General features: G+C 35.7%; 1 protein-coding gene across 6 annotated transcripts in view; it reads right to left on the bottom strand.

The window, feature by feature from the left end:
• The window catches only part of ADD3 (adducin 3), a 123,514-nt gene that overhangs the window by 76,460 nt on the left and 33,151 nt on the right, over nt 1-13,903 (bottom strand). The gene's annotated exons all lie outside the window — the stretch shown is intronic.

The raw sequence follows: 13,903 nt of genomic DNA, 5'->3' as shown, positions 1-13,903 counted from the left end.
GGGCTCGATCCCAGAACCCTGGGATCATGACCTGAGCCAAAGGCAGATGCTTAACGACTGAGCCACCTAGGCGCCCCAAATTCCGTATTTCTATATGTTTATTTAAAAAGCAATTTAAATCAACTAGTAAAAGCAAAATGGAACTCAATTTTCCCCCACATAAGGGCATTCCCTGAATTTAAATATATCATTAGAAATTAAAAGTTTATGTACAAAATTCTAAAGAATTCCCATTCTGGACCAGGACAGGTATGTCATGGATCCCTTCCTTCCTGGCTGTTTTCATCTCACAGATGAATCACAAGTATTTCTCAATATTTATACCATATGTTGTAATATCCACCATACTTAGTTTTTAGTACACCACTTTTCTCTTCTACATGAATATTCTAAATGCTGTAAGCATGTCCCATCAGTATATCCCAAGAATATACTTGATAAAAGTATATATTGTCCATGATTAAAAAACAACGTAAAAGTAACATCATACACAAACAGAAAATACAAAATCCCCACTTCTAAGAAGGTAGAACCATTCATTATAGTGTATTGCTTGTTAACAATACATTTAATGTCTTTTAACATGTAACGTTTATGTATACAGTTCAATACATGTTACAAAGACTACCTTCCAAGTTTAAGACATCAGTCTCTAATCTATGAATACAATAAGAGATTTAGTGTGAAAAACAAAAACACCTCTTCGTTAAGTAAAAATGCTTTCCTTCATCTTTTCAAAGGAAATGAGAATTTTCCAGAGCAACTATTAGGGAAAATTACTGGCAGTTATATTTGATACATAGCAACAATGTAATATATTCAATACAGAGAAAAGTTGGTTGTCACATAATATCTAATTTAAAAAGTATAAATGGAATGGGGTATGGAAGGGGAGAGTCTGTGTCAACTGTCACTAACTTCACCCACCTCTTATCCACAAAGGCATCAAAAGATTTTACAACAAAAGTAACTGTTGAGGAAATCACTGGAAACTGTTAATAACCTAGTGTTTCCTTATACCACTGACTACAGGAATCCAAACAACCTTCTAATAAAGACGTGGGTCTGAAAAGAATCAAAAGTAATCTGATTATAATTCCATCTTCCCACTAGGACAGCCACTGTCCAAACAGTCCTCTTGAAGGCTGAACACCACCAATCAAAAGAAAGGGTTCTCCATTTGCTCTAGATGCATGGTGAGGGTACTTCTGAGGAAGGCAGACTTCAAGTAACTTCATCAAGTTTCACTTGGTAGGAGTTGGGGATAAAGATCTTGGATTTTAAATTCATGCCAGTGGTTTCACATTCAATACTTTTGTGAATCTATTCCGTGTTGACTAGACAAAAAATCCGTTTTGTCCATTTTCCATTTCCTTCTGTTAACTCCTGGTTAAAGCAAATTAACATTCTAAACTATGAAGTTCATTTCTCACTCTCTACTCCAAGTCCTAGAATTACTCTGCAAAAAAAAAACAACTTCATTTCTTCCCAAAAGTTAAAAGTATTCTTTTACTTCTAAAAATTATGTCTACTGTTGCTGTGATTGGGGGGGGGGGGGGCGACCCTCAACTTAAGCTGGGCTGTCATCTTCAAAATAATTTTAATTCCCGGGGCGCCTGGGTGGCTCAGTCGGTTAAGCGTCTGCCTTCGGCTCGGGTCATGATCCCAGGGTCCTGGGATCGAGCCCCGCATCGGGCTCCCTGCTCAGCGGGGAGCCTGCTTCTCCCTCTCCCTCTGCCTGCCTCTCTGTGTACTTGTTCTCTCTATCTCTCTGTCAAATAAATAAATAAAATCTTAAAAAAAAATTTTTAATACCCAGTATAAAAGGAGATAAAGACTAATTTTTAAATCCTTGCTGGTTCTCACACTTTCCTGCTTTTTATAAATATTATAATATATAATTTATATTTATTGGATTTATATACATAAATTGATCATTAAAGAACCAATTGTTTAGAAAACATTTCAATCAAGGAACAGAAAGTTTACATATGCAAAATGGAAGTAACTTAGATATGCAACTTATTCATGGAACTACATATTGCATACATTTGAGGTTCATCAGAACTCTTCTTGAATTATGTCAGCTCAAGGATTAAGGCTTCCCTTCCAACCCTAAACGTTGGAACTGGGGGAAGGTGACAGTTGTGCAGCTAGTCATCTCACTAAGAACATCTGCAATTGTGATGTGATTTTGGATTAATGTCTTCACGTACTGATAAAAATCTGTTTGCAATTTAACAGTCTTCAGGTCATAAGCTCATATACACTACCACAGGCATTATATTAGTCTGCATGTTCAGTTAGGCCCAAAGCTTTCATAGTGGTTAGCATGGATTTACAGTAAGTGTTCCATTTTACCATTACAGTCCCATTCCATTAAGAAAATTGGCACGAGGAGCTTTAATGTCATCTAATGAAACATACTGTGCAAAGGAAGTCTAGATTAGAAAATGATTATATAGCTCCTTCTAGGTGTATAGTGCCTTCTAGGCTACAATACACTTTTCTATTATTTCATTTTATGCTCAAAACAACTCTGTAAATTTATACCTCCATTATACAGACTAAAATCCATCAAAGACACAGAGTTAGTAAATGGCAGAATTAGGACTGGAATCCAATTTTTTTTTTAATTAACATATAATGTATTATTTGTTTCAGGGGTACAGGTCTGTGATTCATCAGTCTTACACAACACCCAGCACTCACCGCAACACATACCTTCCCCAATGTCCATCACTCAGCCACCCCATCCCCCACCACTCCAGCAACCCTCAGTTTGTTTCCTGAGATTAAGAGTCCCTTATGGTTTGTCTCCCTCTCTGGTTTCATCTTGTTTCATTTTTTCCTCTCTTCCCCAATGATCCTCTGCCTTGTTTCTTAAATTCTGCGTATCAGTGAGATCATATGATAATTGTCTTTCTCTGATGGACTTATTTCACTTAGCATAATACCCTCTGGTTCTATCCAAATTGTTGCAAATGGCAAGATTTCATTTTTTTTTTTAAACTTTAATCTTTTCTTTTTTTTTTTTTTTTAAAGATTTTATTTACTTCTTATTTGACAGAGAGAGAGACAGCAAGAGAGGGAACACAAGCAGGGGGAGTGGGAGAGGGAGAAGCAGGCTTCCCTTGGAGCAGGGAGCCTGATGCGGGGCTCGATCCCAAGACCCTGGGATCATGATCTGAACCGAAGGCAGACGTTTAACGACTGAGCCACCCAGGCGCCCCAAGATTTCATTTTTTTTGATGGCTGCTGGAATCCAAGTGTTCTGACATCTGCCTCTTTATTCTTAGGCAGGTGAGCTGCCATACTTCAGTCACTTAAACTTTTAGCTTCTTGGTTTTGTTAATTTGGGCTTTTCTTAAACTTGTAATATGAAAAATCATGGAAAAACAGTAAGTTCTTAATATTGTAAATATTTATAAAGACTCTGGACCTTAGTACTATCCTTTCAGTAACTTATATTGTGAAATTTGGCAATCCCTTTTTTCAGTTTTGTTCTACTGTGATAAAATACACGTAACGTAAGATTGACCATCTTGACCAAATTTGTGTGTATACAGTTCACTGCATTAAACACATTCATAATGCTGTGCAACCATCACTACTATCCATCTCCACAGCTCTTCTCATCTTGTAAAACTGAAACTCTATACCTATTAAATAGCAACTACTCGATTATCCCTGCCCCAGTCTCTGGCAACCACCATTCTACTTTCTGTCTCTACAGTTTTGATTACTTGAAGTATATCATATAAGTGGAATCATTATAGTTTTTGTCTTTTTGTGACTGGCTTATTTCATTGAGCATGTTCCCAAGTTTCAAGTATGTTAGAATTCCCTCCCTTTTTAAGGCTGATGAATATTCCATGTACATATATACATTTTGCTTATCCATTCATCTGTTAGTGGACACTTGGAGGCAACCCAGATTTCTGATGACTCTGCCAAATACACACTATATTCAGCACTTAACATATACATATTTAATGTTCAAGAAATAACACATGTCGTATTTCTGAAATTAAGGTTAACTGTGATAAGCAGCTAAGTGGTCTATGAAAAGAATGATTTACCACTATTTTCTATATCCACACCATACCAAAATAATTCAGAACACTTGGGCAAGAAGTTCAGCAGTTCGGTCAAATATTGTGAGTACATCTCCTTGGTTGTTTAATCACCATAGCTTATTCCTGTTTCTCGTCCTTTCGGTATTTTTTCCAGTTTATGTCAATCAAGGAAGATTTCAGCAGCACTGTAACAACAGTTAATATCACTGGGCACTCACTAGATGCTAAATACTTTATGTGGATTTAAAAACAAGAATATTGTGGGGCGCCTGGGTGGCTCAGTCGGTTAAGCGTCTGCCTTTAGCTCAGGTCATGATCCCAGGGTCCTGGGATAGGGATCGAGCCCCGCATTGGGCTTCCTGCTCAGCAGGGAGCCTGCTTCTCCCTCTCCCTCTGTGGTCGCTCTCAAATAAATAAATAAAATCTTAAAAAGAAAAAAAAAAATTGGCTCCTAAAAGATTAGCTTCCTCGCAAGGTCTTGAGCTAGTCCTATTCTATTATTACTTCTATTACTTCTAACTCAAAACCCAGTGCTCCATCCATTAAACACATATAATGCTAGCATTATCTGGCAGTATTAAAATATTTTGTGACTAAGTTTACAGCTCTTAATCTTGATGTTACACTCTTGATTTCTGATAATTATAAAAATAATACACACTCATATTTACATACCACTCTCCAGAAGTACATTTTAATCAGTTTACCAGGTATTCTTTCATACGTTTTCTCTGCATATATAAACAAACATTCTTGCTGACACTTAAAAAATAAGTCCTGTTGGGGTGCCTGGGTGGTTCAGTTGGTTAAGCGTCTGTCTTCAGCTCAGGTCATGATCCCAGGCTTATGGGGAGCCTGCTTCTCTCTCCCCTTTTCCTCTTCTCCCTCTGCCTGCCACTTCCCCTGCTTGTGCGCACATGCTCTCTCACTCTCTGTCAAATAAATAAAATCTTTAAAAAAAAAAAAAAAAAAAAAAAACCTCCTTGCATTACATAGTCTGTTCTACACCTTAGTTTTTAAATTAACAATTTTATAGTGGATATTTTATTCTAAGTCCGTATACACAGAATGAGGTCATTCTTCAATGCCTACAGTGTATAGTCATCCCCCATTTTCAGTTTGTTCTTTTTTTTAAACCAACTCTTCAATGACAGTTATCCCTATACATATGATGTAGCCATATCCATACGCACATTTTTTGGAAGTAAAATATAAGGTAAATTCCTGGAAATATAATTGATGGGTCAAAGGATAAGCACATTTAGTCTGATATTGACAAACTGCCTTCAATGAAATTTGAACTTATTAACAGTCTCCTTAACAGTGTGTAAATTAGAATTAATGTTTCATTTACAACTTCTCTTCCAGGGGAATCTCACCCACTCTTATTTCTATACTCAGTGAAAACATTAATGCTTAAGGAATCAGTGGTTCTATTAACTTCACAGCAAGATTAGACTGCTAATTTCATTACTAAGTGGTTTTTGTTTGTTTTGGTTTTTTAGTTCTAATTACTGGGTGGGGTTTTTTTTTTTTAGTTTAGTTAAAAACAGTAACAAGAAATCAAGCTATAAAAACAGATGAATAACTGAAGTACATTCTGTGACATAAACTATACTACTTTAAGTTTATATACAGAAAAAGAACAGTCTGGGGTATTAGAGTATATGTACTAGATTTTAAGAGTATTACTAGAAATACAGACATAAAATATATCTAAACACCCAACAGTGACCTTAAAGAATCCACATGGACAGTTGATATACTGAGAAATGCTCATTAAAAAGTGAAAAGCTGGGCGCCTGGGTGGCTCAGTTGGTTAAGCAACTGCCTTCGGCTCAGGTCATGATCCTGGAGTCTCTGGATCGAGTCCTGCATCAGGCTCCCTGCTCGGCAGGGAGTCTGCTTCTCCCTCTGACCCTCCTCCCTCTCGTGCTGTCTCTCATCCTCTCTCTCTCAAATAAATAAATAAAATCTTAAAAAAAAAGTGAAAAGCTATATTATGTGCCATTATAATTTGCTACAAAAGAAATCACATTAAACTCAAGCAGAAATTGGCATTATTTAAATTCACCTACTTTAAAGTAAATCTAAAAGCATCCTTTTTACTATCACTGAAGTAAATGCAAAAATGTAGAATGATCACTGTGGTATGGTAAATTGTTGAGTTTTTCCCCCCCTTCTGCTATGATTCGGACTGTATTTACTGTACTACTGGAAAAGTAGTTGCTCACTAGCAAAAGCACAAACTCTACCTTTCCTATTGTAGTTGCAGTTATTCCCATGTGCTTTTTTCATTTTCTAAACTAGATATTTCGCCCACCTCAGAATATTACTCTCATTTGTTAACTCAACAGAATATGCTATATACATCCTTACAATATGGTTGTTGCTGTGCTATATTTGAACAATGGTTTCTTTAAGCTCTAAGGAAATTCCTCTTTTCTACTTCAACTTCTCCAGTAACACTGCCTCTGAAAGGGCCCTAGTGCTTCTGTTAATTTTACATGTCAATCTGACTGGCCATAGATTGCCCAGATTAAACGTTACTTAGAGGTGTGTCTGTGAAGAGGTCTCTGGATGAGATTAGCACTTGAGCTGGTGGATTAAGTATACTGCCCTCTCCAGTGTGGATGAGCATCATGTAATCTTTTGAAGGCCTGCACAGAACAAAAAACAGAGGAAGGAGGAATTCACGTTTTTCTACCTCTTTGAGCTGGAACATTTCATCTCATCTCCTGCCCCTGGCCCGGGATTTACACCACTGGCTCTCCTCGTTCTCAAGATTTCAGACTTTGAATTATACCACCAGATTTCCTGGGTCTCTGGCTTGCAGATGGCAGATCATGGGACTTCTCAGCCTCCATAATCACATGAGCCAATTCCTCACAATAAATCTCTTTTGATAGAGACAGACAGACAAGTAATTCTATTGGTTGTTCCTCTGGAGGATCCTAATATAGTCCCTTTCATTTGAATCACTGTCACTTTATTATCAAATATACATATGACATCTGAAATGCTTTTTAAGCTAAAAAAGATAACCATTCATTTGTTTTTAATATAAGCTATTTGTCAAAATAGCCATGGTATACTTATGCAAAGAAGGAGCCTGTACTTTAACCTGCCTCAGGAAGTTAATGTTTTACCCTATACATTTGATATCACAGTCCATTAGAATGAAGCAGATGTCTATGAGCAGTGATTCTTTCCTGCTTTCCTTAAGAGGGAGGTGGCCTTAGCTCTTACTCATTTTCCAGACTGATAAAGAGGTTATATAAAAGATCTCTCTATAAAAACACACTGATGGTGTATTTTAAATTTTTTTTGTTTACTTATAAATAATATTGCATATGGTGAAACATCTTAAGGTACAAAAAAAGGTCAAATTGTATTAAGGAGTATACACAATGAAGTTAGTCTTCCTTCTAACTTTGCACCCCTTTCTAGAATAACTACTTTTGCCACTTTCTTGTGATTCTTTCCATATATCTCTTCTTGCCCATTTTTATAAAAATTATAGAATGCATGCTCTTCTTGCTTTGTTCTTTACAGCATATCTTAAGAGTCTATTCTATTTCAGAATGTATAGATCTACCTATTTTTAAATGGTTGCACAGTAATCCATTTTATGGATATCATTTTTTACATTCCCCCATAATAGGCATTCATATTTTACATACTTTTTTCTTTCATAATGCTGCACCGATTATCTTTGAATAAACTTCTCTGCATGTATTTGTTAGTCTATCTCTGAGAAATCCTCAGAAGTGGGATTGTCAGATCAAAGATTATAAAAAATAGTTTTTTATTGTGATAAAATATACATAAAATTTATCATTTTAACCATTTAACTGTATAATTCAATGGCATTATATACATTCACAGTGTTGAATCTACAACACTGTGCAACCATCACTACTACCCACTTTCAAACATTTTCATCATCCTAAACAGAAACTATACACATAAATAACTCCTATTTCCTGTTTCCCCCCCCGAGTCCCTGGTAATTTCTATTATACTTTGTCACTATGAGTTTGCCTATTCTAGATATATGTACAATATCTGTCCTTCTGTATCTGGCTTATTTCTCTTAGCATATTGTTTTCAAGGTTTATCCAGGTTGTAGCATGTATCAGAATTTCATTCCTTTTAAAGGCTGATTTATATTCCATTGTATGTATGTATCAGATTTGTTTATCTATCTGTCAACGCACACTGAGTTGCTTCCATCCTTTGGCCACGGTGAATAATGCTGCTATGAATACTGGTGTACAAGTTTCTGTTTGAATCCCTGCTTTCAATTCTTTAGGATATATACCTAGAAGTGGAATTGCTGGATCATATGGTAATTTTATGTTTAAGTTTCTGAGGAACAAACTGTTTTTGACAGCAGCTGTACCATTTTACATTCTTACCAGCAATTTCCAATTTTTCCACATCCTCACCAACAAATGTTATTTACCGTTTTGACAACAGCCATCTTAATGGGCATGAAGTGGTATCTCATGGTTTCGATTTGCATTTCCCTAATGATTAGCGATGTTGAGCATCTTTTCATGTGTTTATTGGCCATTTGTGTATATTCTTTGGAAAAATGTCTTTTCGAGTCCCATTTTTAAATTGGGTTTTCTTGAGTTATAGCTCTTCACATATTCTGGATATTGATTACTTATCAGATATATAATTTGCAAATATTTTCTCCCATCCTGCAAATATTTCACTCTTGACAGTACAAAAGTTCATTTTTATAAAGTCCAATGTATCTATTTTTTTCTTCTGTTGTCTGTGCTTTTGGTGTCATATCCAAGAAATCACCACCAAATCCAGTGTCATCAAGATCTCCTCCCCTGGCTTCTTTGAAGAGTGTTACGGTTTTAGTTCTTAGTTTAGGTCTTTAGTTCATTTTCAGTTATTTTTTATATATAGTAGTCTCCATTTATCTGTGGGGGATACACTCCAGTGGATGCCTGAAATTGCAGATAGTATTGAACCTTATATGTACTATGCTTTTTCCTATACATATACACCTATGATAAAATTCAATTTATAAATTAGACACAGTAAGAGTAACAATTTACTAATAAAACAATTATAATATACTGTAATAAAAGTTACATGACTGTGGTCTCTCATTCTCTTTCAAAAATATTGTACTAGTCTACTGTATTTACTCTTCTGGTGATGATGTGAGATGATAAAATGCCTACATGATGTGAAGAAATGAAGTGAATGATGTAGGCAATGAGCCATAGTATTAGCCTACTGCTGATCTTCTCACCATATGCCAGGAGGATCATTTGCTTCTGGACTATGGTTGACCATAACCTAAAACCCCGGAAAGCAAAAGTGAGTAAGGGGTGGGGGTCGGGACTACTGTATGGTCTAAGGGTTTACTTCATTCTTCTGCTCGAGGAGATCCAGTTTTCTCAGTACCATTTGTTGAAAAATATTGTCCTTTACTTATAAAATGATACTGGCACTCTTGTCAAAAGTCGACCATACATGCGAGGGTTAATTTCTGGGACACTATTAATTTTGATAGTGCCAAATTGCTCTCCAAAGTGTATATACCAACTTATACTCCTGCTAACATATGAGGGGACTCATACTCCATATCATCCAGAGATATTTTTGAAAGCAGTAAAATGACTTGAGACAATATATTTCATATCCTTCTTAAGTATTTTAATAGGTTTGTAAGTATCATACTTGGGTAAATATTTTTGTAAAATGTTTGTTTCAAATGGGGTGGTAGTTCTCATTAGCTGAATATAATTTTAAAACATACTCATTTTTACCTTACCACCCCAAGATACTCCCAAGATGTTCTTTGGGGATCACACAAAACTACTTTTTCAGTGATAAATCACTGGAATTTAAATTGTTTTTTCATTTCTGCTCCGCAACTGAGTCTTTTTCCTATGGTTGTCTTTTCTGATTTTCCCAAAGATCAACAATATGTAGCATAACAAGAGTTTCCCTCCATTGGCTCCAAAATACAAATTTAAGATTCAAAGAAGAATAAATATTATAAGATAGGGTTTGTACAAATTTTCATTTGTAAAATGGTTCTTAACCATGGATCCATATAAAAACTATCTAGGCCTCTACCCACAGATATTCTGATTTAGAATGGAATGGGACCCAGATACATAGACTTGTAAAATGCTAGAATTTGATCCTAATGTATCTCCCTAAGAACCACCAGAACTCATTTGACATGACAACTGTATGCAGTAATTCTGTGTTACAGTTTGCATTTATAGATGACCAACTTAAGGCTAAGTTAGCCAAGTGACTTGCTACATGGTCATGTAATAGAATCCAAGTCCTACAACTTTATTACACAAAACTGTCTAAGCCCAATATTACTTACAAGGTTACAAAAAGTGTGTTAATTTGGTAAATGTCCTTTTTAGATTGTAAGTTATCTATGTCAGTTTTAAACAGATAAATGATCTATCAATAGGAAGACTCTCAATACTGCCCTAAAGGTAAATACTAAAGAATAATGAACAACACAGTTAGCTACTGTGAACTAGCTATCCTTATTATTCTGGTGCATTAGGAAAGCACGACCCTTAAGACCTGTATCACCAAGTAACCACTAGATTTGAATCCCATGCTCTTATAATTACAGCTTTCCAATTAACCAATACATAAAAACTTCACTTTAGACAGGAGTTCGTGTTCTTCATAGCTTTTGATCCCTCATCTCTAGAATTATATAAATAGATACAATTTATACAGATTCTTGATATAACTAATAGTTCAAAAATGCTAAGTAGCAACAAAATGACCCTAAAACAATCTATACTTTCACCATTAGGAACAAAGTCCTGGTGGAAACATCAACATCAGCACTCTATTTCAAACTCTGTATGCTGGAAAAAGTCCTCAAGGAAAGCAATCTGTTATCTCCTTGTGCTCTTCCTCTGGCCAGAGAGTGCTTTACAGTAGGCTTCCATTGGAAGACTGCAGTCAAAATCCAATTCTCGCCAAATGCACATAGTAAACTACTTTGAGACATAACTATGCCACCCCCCCCCACACACAAGTACTGTAAGTACAGCATTTTTAGAAATAGCATTTGATAAGTAAGGTTATCTAGTTCCAAAGTATAACAATCATTTTCCATTTTTTAATTAAGAGGTCATTATTTTCTTAATATCATGGAAAAAATCTGAAGACTTCACTGCTTACTGTTCTGATGTATTATTACTTCTGTAGTTTACAATTTTATTGTGAAGGAGTATATTTTTTCCCCCTCTCCATGACATTACTATCCCTGAAATAAAAATTTCATTAGTGTTACCTATCAACTAGGGATATTCTGTGAATATTTTTAATGTTTTGAAGCTCATGTTACAGACGGCAGCATCTTTGTCAGACTACAACATAAAACTACATGAAATACTTGTCTGGGGTGCCTGGGTGGCTCAGTTGGTTAAGCAACTGCCTTCGGCTCAGGTCATGATCCTGGAGTCCCGGGATCGAGTCCTGCATCGGGCTCCCTGCTCAGCGAGGAGCCTGCTTCTCCCTCTGACCCTCTCCCCTCTCATGTATTCTCTCTCATTCTCGCTCTCTCAAATAAATAAATAAATCTTTAAAAAAAAAAAAAAAAGAAATACTTGTCTGATTCAGTGGAAATTTCTGGGTTCCTTGCTGGTTCATTCTCTAAATTCATGCAATAATACATGCAAATATCATGCAATACATATAAAACATAAATACAAAAATACGTAAGTATAAAAATATAAAAATACATGCAAAATACATCAATCAAGTATGAAGTTCTGTAAAAACAAATATAAAATATATGACTCTTACTGTGAAGGAGCCAATGGTCTAATAGGCCAGAAGATACAATAATACAAATCATAAATTCTCACATAAGGTTTCCCATAGGATATACAAACTATAAAATTAATTTATATAACCAGAAGTTTCCCTTTCCTACTGTTTAACAAATTTCATCATACCAGACTCATAAGAATATCTTCCCTAATTCTCTCATTCTTCCCAAACCAAAAATAATCAGTTCTTCCTCTTGAGTTACCACAGCCCCTGATCTGTACCTTCTTACCGCCTTGTACTTTATACTGCAGTTATTTAAGTACACAGCATATCTTCCCCAAGTGATACAACATTCCTTGAGAAGATCTATTTCTGATTTATCTTTGTATCCTCCCTCTCCTGTTTAGTACCAGCAAGAATTAAAATATTTATTGAATGAAGAATTTAGAACTCCTATATAATAACCTGAAAATAGCATCTTAGTTTCAAGGGATTAATGTGGATCTTAAAATTTCCCAATCTACTCTTGGGAAAACTTATTCAATGAAAACTTATGGTTTCAAACGTGGTATTTTCTTCCCCCTCAAAGAAAGGTATATTCTTTTTACCATGTTGTTCTTCCTGAGCTATTCATCCTTGGTTGCAACATAAAAATAAAAAAGTAGACTGGGTAATTTTAACCATAAAAGTGGAGTAACAGCAAATGAGTGAGTCAAATATCTAGAAACATTCAAATGCAACTTACACAGTAAAGCCCTAAGAAAAAGACTAGCTATACTTAAAAAATAAGTAGGGTAATTAGAAAACACTAAAGGGGGGGGGGGGATCAATTTCTTTACATGATAATGTTACAATTTTCTTTAAAAACTCATATATAACTAAAAAAATACTCATTTTCTCAAAAATATAAATGTGCAAATTTGAAGAGTTCCTATTACATGATTTTAAAATATCAAAAAAGTTTGATGATACATTCATCCTATTTTCAATGCTTACAATTATTTCAGGAAAAAAAACCAAAACAAACCAACTCACCTGGATTTAAAGGCTAAGACTACCTCAAGTAAAGTTACAGGTACTACAAGAGAAAAAAGGAAGAAGAGTGGAAAGAGAAATCCACCTGTAAAGTGCAAGCAGTTCAACTGAAAAGTGGACTGGCCCAACAACTACACAGACTAAGGTCTCCAGCACACAATTCAAATGTAAACAAAATCACTATGTCTTCCCCTAGGCTATTCCACAGCCTGAAAATAAGTTTTTTAAATCAACATTCTTGACCACTGAACCAAGATTAATCATTACTGGCCCAGTGCATGCAATCTGCCAAAAAGCTAAAATACATGACAATTCATGAAAAATAAAATAAAAGTTGACCTATTAAAACTCCGAAGTAAAATATGTATTCTACTTTCTCAAATTTTTTGTTTAGTCTTTTTTTTTTTTTTTAAGATTTTATTTATTTGTTAACAGAGAGACAGCAAGAGAGGGAACACAAGCAGGGAGAATGGGGGAGGGAGAAGCAGGCTTCCCGCCAAGCAGGGAGCCAGATGTGGGACTCGATCCCAGGACCCTGGGATCATGACCTGAGCCGAAGGCAGACGCTTAATGGCTGAGCCACCCAGGTGCCCTACTTTCTCAAAATTTTAATAGCTAGTTTAGATTAACATTAATTTAAAATCTCTAGTATAATTTTAGACAAAGAACAAAATCAAATTATTTCATCATTAGTAGAAGCTTTCTTTTGAAATAACTGGATGATGGAAATTGTTGAAGTAGTACTTATTTGTAATTATCAGGAGAATTAGATTTGGCTCCTGAGTCTAAGAAGTGAAAAAAAAACTGATGGAAAAAAGTACCAAAGCAAACTCAGTTACAAGATTATTATTATCGGGGTGCCTGGGTGGCTCAGTCGGTTAAGCATCTGCCTTCGGCTCAGGTCATGATCCCGGGGGTCCTGGGATCGAGCCCCGCGTCAGGCTCCTTGCTCTGTGGGGAGCCTGCTTCTCCCTCTCCTCCCCACT

Source organism: Mirounga angustirostris, unplaced genomic scaffold (assembly GCF_029215605.1).
Source record: "Mirounga angustirostris isolate CCGP_5_RB_7025 unplaced genomic scaffold, mMirAng1.0.hap1 SCAF_6, whole genome shotgun sequence".
Lineage (NCBI taxonomy): Eukaryota > Metazoa > Chordata > Mammalia > Carnivora > Phocidae > Mirounga > Mirounga angustirostris.
The sequence above is the reverse complement of the archived record's forward strand: the minus strand, read 5'-3'. Positions and strand labels throughout refer to the sequence as shown.